General features: G+C 39.8%; 1 protein-coding gene and 1 pseudogene across 4 annotated transcripts in view; both read right to left on the minus strand.

Moving 5' to 3' along the window:
* Positions 1-24,087, minus strand: part of Srgap2 (SLIT-ROBO Rho GTPase activating protein 2) — a 225,118-nt gene that overhangs the window by 138,820 nt on the left and 62,211 nt on the right. The gene's annotated exons all lie outside the window — the stretch shown is intronic.
* LOC114618817 lies at positions 6,799-7,053 on the minus strand (annotated as a pseudogene).

A 24,087-nucleotide genomic window follows, 5' to 3' on the forward strand; every position in this document is an offset into this window, starting at 1 on the left:
TCTCTCTCTCTCTCTCTCTCTCACACACACACACACACACACACACACACACTCACACACTTGAATTTAACTCCACCAGCTGGTTCAGTGTATTCTTTTGAGGTTGAGTTCCTTTCTATTAACTAACAGGAAAATGGTCCCAAATAGACACCATAAAGAATTCTTGGCAGTGTACCATATCTTCTGAAGAATCAGTGTACCATATCTTCTGAAGAATAGCAGGTTGCAGTCCTCCTCGCCCCCACGAATAACCAGGACCCGCCGGTCGGGTCAAGTGGCACCCAGACGTGGGGCTCGAGGCAAGGACCCATCCGGACGGACCCTCATTGAGAGGATGTGCGCACGACATCAAGATTGAGCAAGACAGAGATCATCGCCCGTGACCTGTCGTCCACGGAACCAGGTTGATGCTGCCATCAAGAAGGCAGTTGAAGTTCATTACCATCAGCTGAAAATTGCAGAGGATCCAGAAGTGACTCCGCAGGAGACTGACACAGCTGTCAGCTCCCCTGCCTCCCCCTATGGTCGACCCCTAGACTTCCACGCCCTCCAGAAGGGTACCTGGTATGCCTGGCTTTGCCCTCATTTCTCTCGCTAGAGAGCTTGGCCTCTTGATCACCACAACAAAAATTGGCTTTTTCCTAAACCAAGGCCACCCTTGATATGGCTGCTAACATTGGGGAGCCTTCCTTTATGACAATATTACACCCCAAACTGACAAATGGTTGGTAACTTGAACATATACAAGAGACTAGGATGGCTGTGAGTTAGCCCAATGACGGGATTATTGTAGGTCCACTTCCCAGGGGCCCACCCAATGCAGCCGAAAAGGAGTGCGTGGTGCTGGGAGTGGATGCAGCCTACATGGCCTAAGACAGGGCTCTCACCCTCCTTTCACCCACATCAGAGTCCCTTGACGTTGCCCATCGTCGACAGCCTAAAGCCTTCGACCATCGATGTGACTTGTCTCACATCAGTGTTTTGGGGTTGTGAACTTGTCTAAGACCCCCCATAATTAGACATCCAAATTCAAAACTCACATAGTTGGGATTGAACATAAGATGCCTTCTCTAACTAAACAGAGAAGGGGGAGATGCCAGAAGCCAGGACCCTCGCCCTTACCCTTACCCCCTACCTTTCCCCACCTGCATAATGTCCTCTGAAGCTTGGCAGCTGCAAGATCCTGCTTAGCAACTGCAGATAGACTCAAAGCAGAGTACCATGTCTTCTTAAGAATAGCAGGGAGACCATAACTCAAGCAGTGTACCATATCTTCTGAAGAACTGCAGGTAGATCATAATTCAAGGCAGTGTACCATATAGACCATAACATGTTTCAAGGCACAGGCCAAGAAGATTTTGTACTTTTCCACCACCTGGACCCTCTTACCCCCTCCCCTTGTAAAACATGCTATAAAAAAGCATTTCATGTTCAAAAAAAAAAAAGAAAATAAAAAAAATATATTATAAAAAAAAAAAAAAGAATTCTTGGTTTCTATTTCTCCACTTTTAGGGTGAAATTAGTTCTGCCTTGGATATTGCTATAGCAGATTGTGCAAGCAGTATGTCTGAACGTTAGGCTTGGCCATGACTAAACTCCACTGAACATCATTATTCTACTATTTTCAATGGATGTCCAATCGAACCACAGCAAGTAATGTTTTAGGTCCAAACTCAGGATCAGCAGATATGGCCAACAGAGTTTCCCCTGGGCGCTTTTGCTTCTTTGTCCATGCCTGGTTACAGTTGAGACACTACTAACTACACATGTCTTGGGGGTTAGAAGGAGATTTATCATCTTACTTACAGAAAAGATGCTGATGGGTTTCAGTAAGGGTATCATTGGACGATGCTGATCATTTAGCAAAAATAGTCAAGGCTCTGGTTCACTGACACTCAGGTAGCCTTTAAATGATAGCACCTTCCAATACAGATGAACCAGTCCTCTGGAAACTGCCCTCAATTCAGAGAAAACCTGGTGAATTCATCAAGGTTCAGATGGGGATTGCGTTCCCTAATGCTTTAATCCTGAAAGAGTTCAGTTCATATCTTTGGCCTTCCAAAATTCATCTCCATAGTCCAGAACCTTCTAAAATTCAGTCATAAAAACCACATATTTAAGGGAAAATGGGAGTGGGAAGGCAGGTTAGAAAAAAAGAGATACATTCTTTAGAAAAGTCCCACAGGTGTATCCTTCCCTTCTTGGTGCCCTGGCATCTTGGAGACAGGTGCTGAGACTCCCACAGGCTCTGTTGCCAACATGAAACATAATATTAGCCCGTGTTTCCCACTGAGAACCTGGCCTGACTGCCAGTCTTTTCCACAAAATCTACCTCACCTGCTTTTAGTCCTTTCACAAGCATATGATGTCACCTCAGCTACCTCAAGAATATTGATTCACAGTACCTTCCAGAAGGTGTTATATAAGAATACAATTGAGGCTTTCATCAGGTTCTCTCCCCCATTACTTACTGAGACTTCTGATCCCAACAGTAATCAGTTCCTCACCAAACTGATCCCCAGGAAACAAAGCCAGGATGCCCAGCCAAGTCATGCGCTTTACTCTGCTCACTTGCCTTTCTACAAAATTAATAATTCCAGGGCTCTTAAAAATTCTTGCTGGACAGAAAGTGAGAAGCAAAGTCCAGAGAAGAGAAGAGTACTGGGAATAGCACACTATTTAGTTGTAGACTCAGAACTGGAACCTGAGTAGCTAAGCTCTCAAGCCGAGGTTCTTTCTTACAGTCATCACAAACATTTATTTATTTTTATTAAACAATTATTATTTCCTAGTACTCTGAGATTACATGGACAAAAATTCTCTTTCAAAGTTAGCAAGATAGTGGAGAATAAACAAAAAGCTATAGAAGTGAAATAACACAAGTAAGTGGGGCCGTGGACAGCGTTGTGAAAGACAGGAACCACATTCAATCTGTGTGCAATACCACATTCTGCCAGGGCCAACGCTGGTCCTTATCATTGAGTAGTTGATGTTTTAAAAAACCGCCAAGCTGCTTTTAGTAAACTAGAAAACAACAAACACTCTCCCTCAAAGAATGTGACTAATAGCTTTCCCCTCATTACTTCCCTCTATTGAATAAGGCACAGAAATCCTCACTGGCAAGAATTATCCCAAACAACTGCTTCTGGAATTCCTGTTTTCATTTCTGTGCCTGGTGACCTTTACTCTCCTATCTAGATCTAGACCTCTCCAGCCTCCTAGAGCCAACTTACTATCTCTCCGTAGTTCTCTTAAAAGGAATCCACAACTTAAGCCCGAACTGTAACTCCTGACACAAGGCCTGGCCACTGTCCCTCCTGGTTCCTATCCCAATAATGGCACTTCTTTTACCTGCCAGACCAAAAACCTTCAGCTACTGCTGAGACATCTCTCTTTCATATTCTGTCAACTGAAACTGCCTTCGAATTGCATCCTAAATCCAACCTCTTCTTAGCCTAGCCACTCATCATTCTCTGCTTACATGCTATGTGTAACACACTTTGTTCCGAATCACTGTTCTACCTTGCTCCTCATTCTCCACCCCTGTTACTCTGCAGTCTATTTTACACCCGGCAGCTCCACTCATCACCCTCTGACTGGCTTCCCATAGAAGAAAAGGTGAAAACTTTCTAAACCCTGACTGCTCCACTGCTCCAGTCTCTGGAATTCATGCTTACAGATCCCAAGCACAGGGGCCTCTCAGGTCAAAGGACATGCACACCCACCTCTATCTCAGCTATGGGAAGCTTTTACATTTGTTTCCTTTAGCTTGAAGCACACTTGCCAACTTTTGCATGCCTCTCTCCTTCACCTCAGTCAGTTACCTGCTCAGAGGCCATCTTCTCAAAGCAGCCTTCACAGTCATTCCACTGGGAGGTCCCTAATTCCAACCTTAACATTCATTTTAACTTCGTCCACTCTAACTTCTGTATGTATGAATGTGCTCTCCACTCACTAGACATAAGCCCCATGATGACACACAGAATTTGTTTTGTTCCCTGTTAAACCTTGATGCTTTAATGACCAACATATAAAAAGTCTTCAAAGAATATGCATTTAGTGAACAAAGAATTGTTTTGATTTTATGAGATTTGGGACAATTTATTCCTTTTTTTTTCCAAGATTTTTTTGTCATGATTGCTCACAAACACCCCCCAAAAGTCAATAGCTATTCCTTTTAAAAAGGAAAAAGGGCTGGAGATAGAGCCCAGCAGGTCACAGGGAACTTGAGTTCTGTTCCTAGCACCCACAGTAAGGTGGCTTACAATGTTCTGTAACTCCATTAACTCCATTTCCAGGAAGTCTGACACTCCCTCCTGGCCTTTGTAGAAACACATACATACAAAGCATATACTCACACAGATACACACACACAAAAAAAATGAAAATTAATCTTTTAAAATTTTTAAAAAGAAACCCCACAAGAATTCAGAGGAGAGAGATGCATTATCTAGTCAGCTCTGTTCTATTCTGACAAATGTTTTCTTTCCATTATTTATGACAGATACAAAAAGACTCGATGTATATACCCTCAGGGGATTTTTATAATTAATGAAATCTTCTTAAGAGGAAACTTTATGAAACAAAAGTTTCAGTGGCCCCAGGGCTAGGCAAGCACCATGAACACTCTCCTAGTCAGAGCAAAAATTAGCAAGGTTTTCCCTAAATCTCACAGCATCCTATAACAATCTCTTTCATGACTGTTGCCAGCATCCAGCATGTGACCATACTGCAAATGTACAAATGTGATGGTCTGTGATAGTCTTTAAGTAGAAAATAAAGGTTATCACTTTCACTATGCTTATATCTCTAAGCATGTAATAACCAGAATCACAAGATTACAGAGGCCAATGAGAATCTTCAAAGTGCCCTTGTCAGTCAGACACACAAGTATCATCAAGAAAACATCCTGTCCTCATCCCTCCAACTAGCCCACAGCAATATAGTGTCATTCACAGTTTTTAAAACAAGTGAACAAATAATTAAATTTCTAAGTACATTAATGTGTACTTGATCTAAACCAAACATATCTTTTAAAATATTTTTTACAAATCAAATCTTTTCTCATATATTTTATTTCAAAAGTTAAATAGTGTATATCACTTGCTAGATAGGTTTACATAACAAAAGTTATTAAATTTTAAAATATATTAAAATATGTATTCCAATATACTTTAAAAGAAAATTTTGCCTAAATTATATCTTTGTTGTAGTTTATAAAAATGATAATACTTATTTAAATTCCTGAGGGATTCCATGGAATGATATTATTCTGAGAAGAGTTTATAAATTTTTAAATATTGGGAAATGCCACAGTATAAGTCTTTCTCATTTTTAAGCAGCTTCCTAGGCCTGACTTCCAAAGGAATGTTGTCCTCTAGAGACGGCAAACTGTAAGAAGGAACTGCAACATAGTAAGCTCATTATTAGGAAAAGAAGCAAGTCTACTTGGTCCAAGACTCAGGAAGTGGCTTCCAGAAACCAGACTTCAAGGATTGGGGTTACCCAGAAAGGGTACAGGAAAGGTTTTCTAAGCCAAAGGGAAGAGTATTTCAATGGTCCAAAGGAAAAACAACAGAAAGATACATTGGAGGAACTGAAATAATAAAAGAAATTCAGACTAATTAGAACATCCAACTTTAAGTAAGAGGGTGGACAAAGACAGACTCATAGAAGAGGCAGAGGTGATGGTGCTGGACAATACCAGATACTGAATAAGCATAGAACTGCTCCTAAGAGCAATGGCAAACCATTATAGACCGCACATAGCAAACTACTTTCAAAGATGGTAAGCACGCCCTCTGGAGAGCCCAAACACAAGAAAGCATGAACCATTTCAGTTTTGGAGAGGTCAGGGGTGCAGTCTTCTTCTAATGACTCCTTCAACCTGCATCATCCATAGAAACTAAAATCCTTCCAAAGCACGAAGAGCACAGTGAATCAAAGGTTAGTGAGAAGTGACCACAAATAGATCAGTCCAGTGAGTTAGGTATTACAGCAACTGAAGAAAACTGCATGAGTCAGGCCAGTTAGGCCTAGGTTTCTTTTTCCCCATCTGAGAATCTGTGGTTAAGTGTTTCTGCCCTGCCTACCCACTATACACCAAAAGCTATGTCTCAACCACATGCCTCATCATCAGAAGTAGAAAGGACTTTAACTCGGCCACCAGAAAAAAACAAGAAAATGCTTTTCCTGGTTGTTTCACACCTCAAGGGGAAGGGAGGAGACATCCTCCTGTTCAAATCCATAGATGGGCATATTTAGAATGTACTTGAAGCCAGAACATAATTCAGAGCTAAGTCAGCTAAGAATAAAAAACACTGAACTAAATAAAATTAAAACCAAATACAAAAAGCTTAAGTCTGGATTCAGTCAACTCACACAGTCATAAGTCAGGCTTAGGCTAACGGAGCTGACAGAAGTCAATCAACCTTACACTAGAAGGCCTGGAATTAAAGTCTGTGAATGAAGTATGTGACTTATGTTGTTGATATTATTACTGCAGAATTAGTCATGATTTCACATGTCTTAAAAAGTTACTGCTGATATTAAAGATCAAGAAAATAAAAGCAGAGTACTATGGGTTCCACGGGGGGAGGGGGAGGAGGACCTCAACCTCCTTGAATATGCTTGTATTTTTAAAGGGCACTATAAGAAAAATAATTTAAATGATTTTATATGTCTCCAGACTGGGCAAGGATTATGTCAAAACTGATTTTATTTCGGGGGCGGGGGGGTAGTTTTCACATTTTTATTGGAGGGCAACAGGGAAGGGGCCTCTTCCCTCAGCAGGACCATTCACAGGTTCTTAAGCCATTCCAGGGGTGGGTCCAGAGACTCCTGTGGGTGACTGGGCACATCAGGCATGTTCCCATCGTCTCTCACAGGCACTGGGCAGTTGTAGGGTGTGGCCTGGTTGATCATGCCAGCATACTTGGTATTGGGGCTAACCCTGGGGATAATTATAGCAAGGCCCCAGACACAGAAGGACACTATCAGCACTGGCTTCTTCACCCAGGCATTCCTGAGGAAGGTGGAGATTTTCCCAGCCATCTTGGTCTTGGTGGTGACAAGGGCCCAAAACTGATTTTAATATTTAACAAAACAACAGAATAAATTTGAGTAAAGACACAACCAGTCAGCACTGTGACTGGGCTACACAGACTGAGTGCCTAAGAAAGTCATTTTCTTTTTGAGCGCATAGACTTCCCCAGATTGTATAAAGAAAATCTCTATTCTGAGTCTCTTAAGATTTGTTTGTTTTATTTTAGGTATATGTGTGAGTGCCTAAATGCATTTATGCGAACCATATGTACACCTGGAGTTATAGGCAATTATGATTCACCCAATGTGGGTGTTGGTGTTAAGAGCTGAACCTAGGTCCCTCGCTTTCAAAAGCAGCATGCACTCTTAACCAATGAGCCACCATCCCCTCAGCCCCTAGTTCTTTTTATTAAATAACACATTTTTCAGGAAAAAAAAAAACCCTTACAGCATAATTCCTCTACTTTATGATCTCACTCGGAGGCATCTTGAACAATTCTATTATGACACTCAACACACTGGAAGGTAACTGGCAACTGACATTTGTTTCCCAGCTAGCCTAGGAGCACCTCAAGTCTAATACCATGTCTTATTTTCACATCCCCAAGGAAAATACCACAAAACTGGTATAAATGTTGAACTGAAATTAATGAAAATAAGTTATGCCTTCCCTATCTTCAACAATGACTCTTTGGAAGATTCCAAGAAAACCTCAGAGTTAGCCATGTGCAGGTGCTGAGTTAGCAAAGACGCACAATAAAGATTTCTGTGTATCTGGCTCTTTCTCCACTCTTCTTTTCCTTGCGTCTCCACCTCTAGTGGGGAGTTCCCACTGGAAATTGCACAATTCTTTGTGTAAAGAGAAACAAGTTTAGTTCCTGATGACCTGAACAGCATGATGTTCTGGCACAAGATCTTCCAATATCTTAATTCCTTTTCTCGTTGCTCAAACTAAATATCTGACAAGCAAGTTAATGGAGAAAGGGCTTAGCATGAGGCAGCTGGTCATGTTACAGTCAGGAAGCAAGGAAGAAGGATCTCTCTGTACAATTTTTCTTTTTTCTTTAGTCCAGGACCACAGCCCATGAACTGTGCTATTCATAGTAGGCGTGTCTTCCTACTGCAGTTAACCCAATCTCGATAATCCCTCACAGGCATGCCTGGAAGCTAACAATCTAGAGAACCTCATAAGTATTTGTACAAGATTGTCTCCTAGGTGATTTAAAGACAGTCAAGTTGATAATATTAACCATCATGTTCACTTTCACAGAATAGTAAACCCAATCCAGCTTTTTTTAAATAAAAATATTATTTAAAGATCTACTCACTCTTATTTTACCAAAATATTACCTTCTGTGATAGTTAATTTTGATTTCCTCAACTTCCTCAGAAACAACTAGGGATTGTGCACCATATCTTTTAGGGTATATCTTTATGAGGATGCTTCCAGAGAGGACTGAGGGGGACAGACGTGGCCTGAGTATGGGTACCCCCATCCCATGAGCTGGGACCCCAGATTGAAAACAAAGGGCATGAGGAGGAAGTCAGCTGAATGTCAGTCACTGACATGGCAAGAGGTGAAGAGTCTTAGTCTCATGCTCCCACTGTCATGGAGCTTCCTGCCACCATGATAAACTGTATCCCTTGAAACTGTATGCCAAAGTAAATTCTTCTACTTTGATAGCAGACAGAAAAATAACTAATATTCCTTGGAAGGCATTCATTTCTATCTTTCTTAGTCTTATAATAAGCAAGTGTAACTTTTTGACAGGCTAAGGCAATATTTTGAACTCTTTTTTGGTCAACCCCCACAATGAGTGGTACATGCTATACCCTGACCAAATATGCACATATACAGAACAAAGCACATACATATGTGATATGTACAATCATTCTTAGATTTTTATAGTTATATTTATTTTCTATATACAATTTTCTTTTATTCTTTCTGTGCTTAAAAAAAAAAACTTCATTTAAGTTTTTAAAGAAACTGACTTTGTAACCTGCCCTGCAAAGGGGTCACAATCTACAAGCAGAAAAGCTCTAGTTAAATAAGCAATATACAGTGCTGTGAACAGTGTTTCAGAATCACTTTGGAAGGTAACATCTAACTCTTAAAAACAAAAAAAAAATAGTTACATATGTAGCTCACACCTGCAGTTGTAGCACTAAAGAAGCAGAGGCAGGAGATTTGCTACAAGTTCTTGGCCAGTCTGGTCTACATAGTGAGTTCCAGGATGGCCAGGACTACTTATCAAGACCCTATCTCAAAACAAACAAAATACTAACTATAAACCAATAAACAATTAGATCCAAGATAAAATTTCCACCTGAAAACAACAACAACAACAAATTCTCTACTCATACTCAGAAAACCAAAACACTACTAGACTTGGTAAAAAGGTGAGGATTAACTAGACCAGATATGACCAATGTCCAACTATACCAGAAAGGATGGCTGTTCCCAATAAGATCAAACATATCCTCCATTCTTGATTATGAAGTTTAACAGTGTTAAAGAAAAGATGGACACAGCCTGTCCATTTCTTTCTGTGTGTGAGTTTCTCCACGCTTTTCACTTATGCTGCTGATTTGATGAGTTGATGTTAGGAAGTTCATTTCCAGAATTAGAAGTATCAAGCAGGTAGTATAAAAAAAAAAAAGCATTTCAGGATGTTCTCTGAGATAAGAGGGTCAACTGTGGTAAACACCTTTAAAAATTGACTAAAGTAATGCCAAATATGCCAAAATCATAAACATTTGGAGCCTTGAAGTAGAACAAAGGGAAATGTTGAGTTTAAAGCAAGCTGTGTAGTTTTCTTGTTGTATGTGCCAGGAAGGAAGGTGGGAAGGATCCTACCAATTTATAGCACAGGATGGCAGTTAAGGCTCTGGTGTAGGGTCCTCTGTATTCTCCCTATAGTCACCCATTCTGCCCCATCCAGTTTCTTAGGAGAGTCCTTACTGAGTTGAGAAAATGGTAGAGATGGAAAGCTGTAAAACCAGGGATAATCAGAGGGGCTTACAAAATCAAGCCAGTGTTGTAATATGGCATAAGATGTTCAGTCGTTTCTTTCTCTGTCCTCTACAAACTCTTATGCACACCTCACCCCTTGGTGACAATTTATAGTACTGCCCCCTCATCTCCTCTAGATCATTCTGCTTCAGCTACAGTTGATTTCTTGTTAAGTCTTCAAACATATCAAGTATACTTGAGCCTCAGGGATCTGCTACAAGATGTTTGTCCTCTGCCTGGAATGTTCTTCCCATAAGTGTTCACACCTCCTTCAAATCTCTGCACAAATGTGACCTATGCTACAAAACTCACCTAAACATTCTCTATCCTGATTTTGAAATAAAATCTTACCTCACTCTCCAACACTGATATCCAACATACTATCTCCTTAGTGCTATATAGTTGTACTCTAATCAGGTAGGGTTTGTCTCCTTCCTCAAACTCTGTTGGAATGCTAACTAAGAAATATTCATCTTAATAATCAAACTAAAGGCTCTAGAGTGGTATCTGATATATGATAGATGATGTTTAGTTAACAGAAGAATACATAAGTACATGATGTAGGATGTAACTATCTCTTGTTTGCTTATGGCTATATAAAGAAACAGGGCCTTCAACACAGAAGCAGATAAGTGACTGAAATGCACATGCTCATCACTAAAATTGAATGACAAACCTAGCAAGATAAATGAATGGTATCAGACTCTTCTCTGTTTCTAAGGAGAAGGAGTGACTAAAGGGTGAGGTTAGCATACATCATAAAGAAGGCAGAAAGAGCAAAAGCAACATAGATCAGCACAAGATCTCAAAGACTTAAATGTTCACAGTGCATCTCTAAACTATTTGTCTGCTGTGTCCAACTCTTTGGGAGTTTTATATAATGCATTTTGACCATATTCAGCCCACTCCTCTTAGATCCTTCTTCTTCCCTATCAATCAATTTGGTGTCTCTCCCTGCTTTTTATAACTCATCAAAAACAGTTTATTCTGTTCATACCCTTTGAAGAGAGAGAGAGAGAGAGAGAGAGAGAGAGAGAGAGAGAGAGAGAGAGTGTCTGTGTGTGTCTGTCTTTTATTGGAGGGTGGTCTACCTACTAGAGGTTGCATCCTTAAAGAAAAATGATTCTTCCTCTTCCAGCAGCTATCAATTGCCAGCTGCTCCTTAACTAGGGATGAAACTTCATGCCCACTTCCCCTCTCTGAGCTGGAATATCATCTAGCTTGAGTCTTTAGAGGCCTTTTACATGCTGTCTCAACTGCTGTGAATTCATATGTGCAACTGTTCTGTTGTGTCCAGAAAACATTGTCTTGTAGTCATCTACCACCCATGGCCCCAATAATGGTGGTAGATATGTATGCTACTTGAACAGGTGGCCTTGAATTCAACCATGTATGGGTAACTCCCATAACATTCGGTTGTAGTTCCCTGTGCTCACTGCTGGGTAAGACTGGCTATCCCTTGTTCCTCCAGTAGCCGACACAGTACCTTCTAGCACTATGAAAGCTAGACAGTAAGGATGAAACTTTCCAGTGACTATCAGCTTGATTTCTCCATGAGGAACAGATATTTTATGAAGATAGTTTGCCTTATATCATGTAGAATGACGAAAAGACACTTATTTAAAACAGACTTCCTTACAGAACAGCATGACTTTAAAACATAGAGAAAACCAATTCCTCCTTATTCTGCTTCAAGATTTGAAACATGCCGGGCAGTGGTGGCGCACGCCTTTAATCCCAGCACTTGGGAGGCAGAGACAGGTGGATTTCTGAGTTCGAGGACAGCCTGGTCTACAGAGTGAGTTCCAAGACAGCCAGAGCTATACAGAGAAACCCTGTCTTGAAAAACAAACAAAACAAAACAAAAAAAAGATTTGAAACATGAAATTTATTCAAAAGTCCAGAATAAAAAGCATCAAGATTCTAAGTCTGTCTACTGGTTCACAAATGAAGTTTGGATTGCCAATCCTAAAACTTTCACAGAACTGAGCAGCAAAGACCCAGCTGTGCTGTGTTCCAAATCAGAATCATGGACTCTCTTCTCTGTGAGAAGGCAGTCCCTAGAAATAAAAAGTTCAGAGAAAACCCCTCTTAATCTCTAAAAGGTGCTTGTGCCCTGAGGAAAGGGTAGCTTAATCTTTTAACCACCAAGTGCAGTCTCCAGCCTAAGGAAAAAAATTCAGGCCTCTAGGGAGCAATTTAAGAAAGATGAAGCCATAAAATAATTAATGAGGAAATGAGTTAATCTGTAGCTGGTTATAATCCATATGTCCATGAACAGCATCATTACAAATAGCAATCATTACAGATACCAGTCATTCAACCTAGCAATTTCTGCACTCCACCTTCCTACTGTCCCCCATACGGATCCATAGTGTATAATGAAAGGAAGTGGAGAGAAGCCCAGGAGGGGTTAGGGAGTGGGGTTAAATTTCTCACATCCAAATCCCTCCAGCAACCTGAATTTCCTGAAGCTACCCTCCTAGGAGGGGGCATATTGTGACCAAGCTTTCCTGCAGCACCTCCTGCCATCTGCAAAATTAAATTAAATGGCCCTTCTCTTTTGAAATCCTGCCATCAATGTACCAAAGGGAACATCTGAGTATACCAGTCAGGGATGATAGCTTTTCCTTTTTACCAACACACACAAATCATTAGGAGATTAAGTCTCTGAATGGCTAATGTGCACTTTCATAAAGAAGGAGAAGTTAAATGCTCAGTCTGACACCCACATAGAAGGGTCTAAGATTGCACTCCCTGCTGCCCTTGGAAGATGATTAAAAGCAGGGCAAACAGGAAGCTAATGGCTTTTTTGCTGCACTTTTATGGGGGTAGGGGGTGTCAGGAATGGACATGGGAAATCAAATGCCAAGTGTTGAAGGGCAGATGGTGGGAGAAGGACGGTACATGATTATATGCCTAGGAGGCACAGGGACCCCCCCTCCCAACCCACCCCAAAGAATAAAGTATTTCATGCTCACAGACAGTTCTAAGGATGCTACAAAGCCTGAACTCACTATGCTACTACAAACAGTTTTTTCTAAGGCAAACTGACATTTAAGCCAATGTAGAGGTGGGGGTTAGGTGGAGATTTGGATCAGGGTATAGTACCTGCTTAATATATGAGGGTCTAAGTTTAATCCCCAGGCTCCCCAACACCCCAAAACAAAGAGACAGCCTGTAACTTTGGTATTTGTCCCATTAGCAAAACTTCCATTTTCTGCACCTACAGCCTAGATACCTCCCCCCACTCCCAAATCTGCTGTCTTCAGCCATTTCTCCCACCTTCCTCTAACTGAACAATTAATTCAACAGTTATTTCTACACCCACCTGGTCCTGTTTAAATATGTCTAAATTTGGAACAACAGAAGTAAGTGGGGAAAAAAGGAAAAAGAAAATTTAGGAAATAACAATTTTCAGAATAGCAGTATATCATTTGAAAAGTAGCTCAGATGGGAACAGACTTTATATGAATATAAAATTACACACAAATCATATTCCATTCAAGTTGCTTCAATGAAATAAATCTTTATTAAGTACTGACTACTGTGCTCATAGGTGAAGATCAAATACAATGGGCCAGACACTCATCCATTCTAAAACTGAAGTGGGCTTCCAGTTCATACACCTGGAAGGGACTTCCTGGAAACCCAGTGTTGGCCCCAGGTTAAAGAGATATAATGGGAACCTATACCTATCCCACAATCACTCTGAACAACTTTTCAGACCCATTTGCCATCCCTCAGCCATGGATGGACAAAAAGAAGCCACAAAGAGAAGAACCAGATGGCTGCCTACAAAGCTAAGAAATATATGCTTCTTAATGAGACATCTGGCAGGAAGAGTAAAAAAAAATCCTTACATCAAATTCTTTGAGAAATTATAATTCACAATGGACGTTATTCACTACGATTTTTAAAACCTCTTCTTTTTTTCTTATCATCTCCTGAAAACCATAGACATTTCAGGAGAAGAGTTAGGAATAAAAGCCCTTCTTACAGAGGGTGTGTTGGCGCATATCTTTAATCCAGCATTCCAGAAGCAGGAGCAGGCAGATCTCTATGAGTTTCAAGCAAGCCAGGGCTACATAGCAAAGCCCTGTCTCAAAAAAGGAAGAAAAAGAAGGGGAGGAGGAAGAGGAGGAGAAGGAAGAAGAGGAGGAGGAAAAGGAGAAAGAGGAGGAGGAGGAAGAAGAGGAGGTAGGAAGGAAGAAAAGGAAAGTAAGGTAGTTTTTGATCTAGGACCTAGGACAAAAATATCAGGTTGCAACAAACAACTGTGTTTGCTGCAAACACAGGGGCTGAGCAGGAAAAAGAAGAAACCAAAGAGCTTGGGAAGGGACTCTTAGAAACTTGGCCCCCAGGACATCTACAACCTCAGCTGCTTTACAGAAACACATTGCAGTCATTAAAAACAAAAAGAGCACGAGAGAGAGAGAGAGAGAGAGAGAGAGAGAGAGAGAGAGAGAAACCTGGTCCACATACCAAGTTTCAGCCAGTGAAGACCAGAGTAAGATTTAGTCAAGAGGGAGGGAGGGAGGGAGGGAAAGAAAGGCTCAACCAGAAAGGCTCAAAGATTCTCAACTCTCAACCCAGTGAAACCTACAGAAAGGTTTTTATGAAAAGTGAAAGTGAAAATCTCCCCCAGAAACCTTAAGTTAATTTCTTTTGCTGTCCTGCAAAGGAGATTCAGAGTCTGGAACTGAAGTGACATCAGATCTTTCTGCCCTAGTCAGTATCTACCATCAGTATCTGACAGGAATTAGCCAACAGCCTAAGTCTAAACTCCTCAAGAAATATTCTCTAGATCCCAACACTAATTTGAAAGACTAGTAATTCAGTCAACATTTCACAACAAAGATGTTTCTATGTAGGAAACAATAACAACAACAAAGACCAGGACACAAAAGCTAGTCAAGGTGACAGAGACTGAATTCTGGTAGAAAATAAAAATGCCCAGATATCCAGTAAGCCTGACAGAAGGAGAAGAGTCCGATAGAGATCACCAGCAAACATCCCTCACCCTGTTCCTTTCTCCCAAGAATGACTCTCCTAAAGGGAGATATCAGGACATTTCTCAGTCTGTAAAGCTTCAGGGCAAAACCACCAGAGCCAGCTTCGTTCCAGTGTCTTTGCAATGGTGAGGTTCAGGGACCTCTATCATCTGCTAACCCATAGCTACAATAAGATGTGAAAAGTGAGCCAAGACAAAGAAAAAAAATAATGGCTGAGGAAAAGGGTGACATTGTTTTTCTTAATGAGTATTTTCTTCATTTTGCATGGACAATTTTTCAAATTGTCTATGACAATTATGTTGCTTGTTTAACTAGAGAAAGCAATAAATGTTCTTTTAACACGTGAACTCAGCAGCTGTAGTTGCCCACATAGCCATGCCAGTCAACATGGAGTAGGAAGGGGTTCAGGAGCTTTCCTGCCTGAAGAGCTATGAACTGTTGCTGGCTTCTGGGGGAGGAGGAGTCAGGTTTCTTTAGGGTGTGGCTGATAGGCCAACCAAGCTCTAGTGCATGGCCTCACACCCTGAAGTATATATATATATGGATGTGCAAATTGAATCTGATGGATTGTTTTGTTTTTTAAAGGATGACATGAAGCTGTGAGAGGGTAAAGAGGTAGGGGTGGATCTGGGAGGAGATGAGGGGAGGAACTGAGAGTAAATATGATCAAAATATCTTTATGGAACTCTCAAGTAATTAATAAAAACATTCTTTAGTGTTACTTTAAACTCAGCAGGAATAGGGCCAGTGAGATGGTTAAGTGTATAAAGGTGCTTGAAAACCCGAGTTCAATCCCTGTTAGGAGGAAGGAAAGAACCAATTCCTTAAAAGTTGTCCCTTGATCTACATACACTTGCCCTTCCCCAACACACACACAAACACAACACAAACACACACACATAATAAACGTAAGTGAGATCAGCAGTAGTGCTACCCAAAATGTTTTCAGACAATGTTTTAGGGAAGGAAATGGGAAGATGGAAGAAAAGGCAAAGTCCCATTTAAGACTTTTTTGTTTTGTTTTGTTTTTCGAGACAGGGTTTCTCTGTATAGCCCTGGCTGTCCTGGAACTCACTCTGTAGACCAGGCTGGCCTCGAACTCAGAAATCCGCCTGCCTCTGCCTCCCAAGTGCTGGGATTAAAGGCATGTGCCACCACTGCCCGGCTAAAACTTTTTAAGAAAGGAAAACAAACAAAAAGGAAATAAAAGAAAAAGTGAAGAAAATCTTAGAGACTGGGAAAGGGTATATGCACTTTCCTCTGCTTCAGTGTGTACACTGAGGCTGGAGAAAGAAATTATGACAAAAGGCATCTGGCAGTTAGGTGCACTCACTGCAGAACAAAGTACTCCAAATAAAGAAAGATCCCTTATTTCTAAATGTCTACTCGGGAGAAAAATTTCTATCTGGGCGATTTTTATCCTTGGCTGGGTCAGATCTATAAAGCCTGGGAAGACAATGCTAAAAGCCAAAGCTCTCAGTAGCTTGTCTCCTGTTTCACTAAGGGCTCTTGGCCACCATCAAGCAGGCAGGACAGACCACTGCTTTCACAGGAGAAGATCTCAGCTCATCTCTTTACGGCTCCTGGAAGACTGAAGTCTTAATGATTCTTTCCATGAGTCTCAGGAGATAGCTTTCTAATGTGAATTCAGTGTTACACAGTCCGGACTTGGAGGAAATAACACCACAGAGAGGCAAGAGACAGATGCCAATTTCTAGAAGCCCCTGTTCCTTCCAGCTTGGAAAAATATCTGTTGGCAGAGAAGAATGCAGTAGGATGGTTTTTGTTAGTGTTGGGGGCAGGGCTGCAACACACCACAGAGAAACTGACCAACCAATCTTCCCTGGCTTTAAGGAAGGGAAACAAAATCCTAATTTTACTCCCTGTCACCAACTGCCTGAGCACCGTACTCCTCCCATCAACATGCAATCTACACCCTTGGTCGGTCACTGGTCCAGGTCCGTGTACTTACTACATAACTGATGGAAAAATCAGGATATAGAAGATACTGATATTCTTCTTCTATGTAAAAAAAAAAAAAAGCCCACAGATGCCCATGTTAAGAACCCAGCAGGACAACAGAAGGGTTCCCCTGAAAAGAAGTTAGATTACATTAAACTCGAATAGAATCACCATAGCATACATAAATCCTGCTATGTTTACAAATCTACAAGGATACTTTGTGCTTGCCACAATGTCTGAAAAGGTGGCACCAGCATTTAGTATAAAGTGATAGAAATGTAACATCCTATAATATGTGGATGATCCCACACATCCAACATGTCAATAACATCTACACTAAGAATCACTATGTGACCCAGACATGAAAACTCACACCTATAATCCTAGCACTTAGAAGGCAGAGCAGAAGGACTGCTAAAAGCCCAAGGCCAATCTGAGCTATACAATGAGTTCTCATCAACTTGGGCAAAGAAAGAGATCCTATTTCAAAGATAGAGCAGGAACAACAAAATAATCACTACGGACTGTAGTAGAAATTATGCTTCTCTTAGTCTTGTCCTAAAAAAGGTATAGCATTCATTTACCTAGGAAAATACTTTAAAAACAATGCAAAAGAGTAAACAATAAAAAGGATATGTCCTATCACTACTCTGTCTCAAAGCTTGGCATCCTGAAGACAACTGTTACTATTTTCTTATGTCTTAGAAATACCATATGTATCTAGAATAGAAATATACAAATATCTATATTTCTTCCCTCCATGTGTGTTTGCGTATGTGTGTGTGTGTGTCTAATTGTACAGTATATCTTGGAGAGTTTTCCAAATAGTACATTATAAATCTGCTTCTTCTTTCTACTGGCTACATAAGCATTCAAATGGCTATGCTTTTGTTTTTTCCAATTATTCCCATTTTGATGGTTATTACAATTGTTATTGTCTATTCTCAATGCTGTAATGAATGTAAATATAAATACATTTGCAGGATAAAGACCTGAAAGGAAGTTCATAGATATGTGTATGTATTTTGAATTTTACTTATTTATTTCTATGTGCCATGATATGTGTGTACATGTTCATTTCATGTGTGTATGAGTGTTGGTATAAAAGAATGTGGGTAGGTGTGTGAAGGTCAGATGCTGGAGCAATTTTCTAAGTGCTTCTCAAGCCCAAAGTTACTAATAATGTGCATTCAAAACAAACACCATACATCTACAATTTGAACTTTTGATTTGATTAAATGAAATATGAGGTGTCCTTCTGTTTTTCTACCCTTCCTCATATTCCCATGACCAATCTTCATCCCACAAAGGGGGTATAATTTGCCTACTATATGTCAAACAGTTCAGTTTTTACTTCTACAATGGAAAATATTAAACTCAGCTGAATTATGCATGAGACCCTATGTGACATGATCACACACCTTCAGAATTTTCATTCTCACAACTTATTTTAGGGATTCTGAATAGGGATTCTAATAAGAGACTTGCTATACATATCCTTAAACTGTTGGTATGTGTCCTAGCATGAAAACTTGTAATGTATCAAGACAGTCATATATTTGCAAGAACGTATATATGTGCTAGGACTCTTCGTTTTACACAATTTTTCCTACTGGCCTGGAGTTTCATCTACATCAAATTTTCAGAGCATGTGCCTCCATGAGATGATCAGAATATTCAGGACAGAAACTGTCTTGTTTACAATTTATAAGTTCTCCATCTTCCTCTAGGGATGACCATAAGACTACCTGGACCAATAAGAAAAAAACACTACTACACACAACTCTCTGATTCTCTTTCACTGAAGCTGCAGAAGTATTCTGAAACTGAACAATTGGGTATGCAGTCCATGCTTTCCTACTCCCCAAAGTTTGTGAACAAAGGGCTTCATTCTTGTAGCACTAAAGTTTTCCTTCCCTCATTGCAATTCACAGTCACACTTTTCTCACCTGGTTCCATCAAGGCAGAATAAGTGTTGCCTGCTCTTATAATAGGAGACATCTCATAGTCATGAAAAATTAATCAATAACCAGAAATGTGATGTCCTTCAACAAGCAAACCTAAGCTTCAGGGCTATGCCTTTTCCAGAAAAATGAAAACCAATCAAAGCTTTTATCAATCTACTTCCAAAATTATATTAAACAAAATACATGGATTATGTATCCATTTCCATTCCAATTATCCCCAGTGTAAGAGCCTGGTTAACAGGAATGACTAAACTGGATCATCTCTGCTAAACCAGCGAACATCTTAACAGTGTCATTGAAGAAGATGGGTATCCTTGGGGAGGGGCTTAAGAGCAAATAAACAAAGCTAGGATTTCATCTCCAGTTAAATCCAGTGAGATACTAATGAGTTTTCTAAGGCCACAAAGTAAACTAATAGTCCTGGATGTCATTTATTTTGGAGTACACTAGCTACTTTCTTTAGGCACAAGGGTATCAAGTAACACAAGTCTCTCTAATTTTCAATTTTATCTCCTTTCTGTGGCATAAGAAACTTCCCTAGAAACACTTGAAAGTATTAACACATGTAGAGAAATATTAAAATGATAACAAAGATCTTGAAGTATCCTATTTTCTTCCTCTTTGATTTTTCTGAGATTTACCTATGACAATAATCTTTCAAATTATTTTCTTTCATAGCTATTTTATCGATTTGTATTTTTGTTCATTTGTTTGTTTATTGTTTTTTAAGACAGGGTTTCTTTGCATATTTCTGGATGTCCTGGAACCCTCTCTGTACACCCCTGGATATCCTGGAACCCTCTCTATAGCCCTGGCTAGCCTGGATCTCATACAGATCTTTCTGCCTCAGCAGTGCTGGGATTAAAGGTGTGAGCCAGCATCCCCAGCTTATTTTTTATTCTTATCTGTTAACTATCTTCCTTTTTAAAAAGTAAGGTCCATAAAGTTGGAGGTTCCACTTGTCTCATTCATGGTAACATTCTTCAACTTGATGTTCTGTGTTGGTTAGAATTTTCAACTTCACACAGGCTTCAGTTATCTGGGAAGAAGGAATCTTGAAGGATTACCTGAGTCTGTACGGGTGGGCTTGCTTGCTTATTTATTTATTTATTTATTTATTTATTTACTTATTTATTTATTTAAGAAATGGAAGGGCCCAGTCTGCTATGAATGGTGCCATCCCTGGGCAGGTAGTATAAGAAAGCAAGCTGAGCAAGCCATGGAGAGCAAGCCAGTATGTAGCTTTCCTCTATGGTTCCACTCTTGGCTGAGCTTCTCCCTGAATTCCCTCAGTGATCAACTGTGATTTGGATGCATACACTAAATAAACCCTTTCTTACTCAAGTTGCTTTTGACCACAGTATTTATCACAACAACAGAGAAATCTAACTAAGACACTAACTGGGTAAATTTGAAGTGTCTACTAAAATAGGATATGTAGGGCTCTCTGCAGGAACAAACAACCCCTAAATTTCAGTGGCTTAACACAACAAAAGCTCATTTCTTGTATATGTCCAACAAAGGGAAAGAGTGGGGATCTGTTCATCACTGTAGTTTAAGGGCCCAGACTAACAGAGGCTTTATCTGATCACAAACATTCACAATACCAAGGCAAGAAAATAGAGCACTAAACTGTTGCATCCTGGAAATTGCTTCTGCTTAGCAGTGTTAGATTTAACCATATTTTGCTGTTCAGAATAATCCACGGCCATACTTTCTTCAAGTAGATGTGGATGAGCACTGGAAGCCTGCGGAGACTTAAACAGAACATCTATTCATAGAAGCACACGGTTGAAAAGGTTTGGTCCATTCCTGTTTCTAGGCAAAGTTGAAGTTGCAATTACAAAATAAATAAATAACAGAAAAGGCTTTTTCAGAAAGAAAATATGTCTGAATTGCCCAATCAAGAGAAGACATCTGTATTCATCACACCACTTAATTTAGGAACAAAGCAAATGATTAAAGTGTACTCCATACTAGTGCTCCTGGCAACTAAAAACCCTAAAAAAGAAACAACTGAAGGGAAAATATGTGACCGTATGATGCCAGGCTTTCAGATAACCAGAGTAATTCAGTTCACTGAAATAACAGAACACAGTTATTTATTTTAACCTAAGTAATACACACACACACACACAAAAGCAGTAAATAGGTTGCATCATGTTTGCCCACTACAATACAACCACCTATTCTTACCACAGGAGGCCTACTGTACTATGTATGACTCACACTTTCTCTACAGCACATCTAACAGCATTTCCTGCAGATGCAGAACAAGTGAGATTCAATTCCTGTTCCACAGGATTCTCTTTCATCTTTCTTTCTCCTCCATCATTCAGTCTCTTACAGTGAGATAACCTCTAGTCACACAACTCTTTCTCCAAATGAATTCCCAGGTTGCTATGGTAACCAACACCTTCCTCCAATACTGTCAATATGCTTCCCTCCCTCACAGGCAGACTTCTTGATATACTGCCAGAAGCACCAATCGCCTAACACCTGCTTGGTCCTTAAACCTATAAATGAGGCATTTTTGAAGACTCTGATAGTAACCAAAGCAACTATCTGTAACAAAAAACAAAAACAAAACTCTGTACTTATTACATCATTTAGTAATTTAAAAAAAAAAACACTGCATAGTAGCCATCCACCTTATTTTAAGTAACAGATAAAATAACTAAATTAGAGGGCATACAACTTGGTCAAGAAATAGAAGCAGATTTTGAACACAGAATTCTCAGACCACACTATCTCTAAGACGATTTAGGTATCTTCTGTCAGCACTAGACTTTGTCTCAATTAATGGAGTGAACTAAAATGACCTTGTTTATTAGTCTACCTCTGCTTCCTAAAAAGATTGTTGTACACTTGAAGACATGAACTCTTATACCAACACACACTACTCTTAATATGATGGCATTTTAAGACATGTTAATCAAGATAGAAGCCTGAACAATAAACAAAAAAAAGGATTCTTCTCCTGTTCATCTCCAAGGGCTTCCATGGAGAACAAAATAATGTGTGCCAAGTGTTCATTACAGAGAATGAAGGTACAAGAGCAATAATACCTCACAGGTGTTGAGGCAGCTACAATATGACCAGGTATCAAGAAAGGTCCATAAGGGTTAACTGCAGCCAATTTCCCTGGATTATCTTCTTGGGCCCATTCAAAGCTTGCCCTTAACCCCCACATGACCCATATCCTCACAAGTCTCCTCCAAACACAAATCAGAAACACAAAGTAACTACCATACTTACTTCTTCACTGATGTACCTCTCCCTAGCTCTCAAAAGAGGGATACTTTATATTACTTTGTAAACAAGACTGAAACATTTAGCATCCCAGCTAGTTCCCAGACTGCCTTTGTCAATCATTCACATTCATAGGGCATAAACTGATACTCCCTTGGCCAGGAGCTATTTGTGAAACTAGTCTGCCTCTCTCTTTTCCCATCAAAAACTTACTCATTGTGCAGTAGAAAGAGGAGTCTTCTAAAGAAAACAATTAGCAAGTCACCTAGCATTGCCACCCACTCTACACAGGCACACAAACAAGAGAATTAGCCCAAATTGTTGTCTATAATGAACAGGCCACTTTACCCATCAGAGCTCTAGAGTTTGGTGCAGGATGACTAATTCTGGGTAGTAATGGCTACAGTGACCTCGTTCCCTATTTTATAGCTACGTACTGAAATCCAAAGGCATTCCTTTCCCACCCCCATCCTCCCTTGCATACTTCTGCATATCAATCCATTAAGAATCTTAAGTGTAATTTGTCTTATTCACTATCACCCTGTTAAATAGCTCTACAGCTGCTATGGCAGTAATCACAGTGATCAGTGATTCAGATTTATTGAGCAAAGGGCTTTAAGTAGGTTCCATTATTAAAATTTCCAAAGGTTTTATTATTAAAATAAGCCAAGATAGGCCAGTATGTTTCTATGGAACAGTTATTCTAATGATTCTTGAGTTCTGAAGGGATGTTTGTCCCATTCTCAATGTTTCACTGGTGAATATCAGTAATTGGGAATTTAGCAATAAATAAACCAACCAGCACTCTAAGAATGAAGACTTAATAATTTCATTTAAAGGTACAGCACTATGCAAATCTTTAAGATGCTGCCTTTGTTCACTAAGCCACTGGTTATAACAGCAAGTACCAGAAATGACTCAAGTGTCATTTGAGAAAGACAGGTTCATACAATGGAATAGAATAGCATGCAACTCTATAAAAAATGATACATGACCACCTTATCTGTACCAATACAGAAAGATTCCCCAGGACATAATGGCAAAGACCAAAGGCATCCATTCAAATGAAAATAGCCCAGTGTGTTTATAATAAATAGGACACTTCACCCATCAGAACCCTAATACTGTATTAAACAGACTGTATACTATACTAGCATTTGTGTAAAACAACAGGGAAAGAATATATTCACCCTTGCTTATATTTACATAAATTAATACCAGATAAGATAAATAAGAAACAGAGGTGGGTGATCACAACAGTAGATTAGAACGTGGTAGAAAATAATTTCTGGGGGAAAAAAAAGACCCCAAAAGCCAAAAAAAAACAAATGTTTTTTATAGTTTAATTTGCCTTTACTACTTAATTTACCTGGGAAGATGGGGGTGGAATCAGGGTGCAGATAATCTCTACAACCCTGAAACCAGATGATGAAGCACATCTATGCCTGTCAGAAGCCACCAACTTTAGGACAAGGATGACTTTTATCAGATTAGCCAGACTATGACTTGATTGTTTACAATAAAACACACTGGTCCTCTACCACAGAGGTGAAGAGGAGCAGAGCAGTTCTGCAAGTATAGCTCAGTGGTGAAACAGGGCTTTATACATGCTAGGCAATGATTTAATCCAATACAAAGGGAAATTGAGGGGGCTGGGAGAACAGCACAGAGAGGGGTCCTTCTCTACTGCCTTTGTAGTTCTCATTTGATTCCTGGATTTGCATAATGGACCTTCAAAGAGAGTATATGTGTATGTATATGTATGTGTATGTACATGAGATTTATAGTCTATGATTAGATATATCTTAAGACTACTTTTAATACAAGTGTA

This window comes from Grammomys surdaster, unplaced genomic scaffold, assembly GCF_004785775.1.
Source record: "Grammomys surdaster isolate TR1022 unplaced genomic scaffold, NIH_TR_1.0 145, whole genome shotgun sequence".
In the NCBI taxonomy this organism is placed as follows: Eukaryota; Metazoa; Chordata; class Mammalia; order Rodentia; family Muridae; genus Grammomys; species Grammomys surdaster.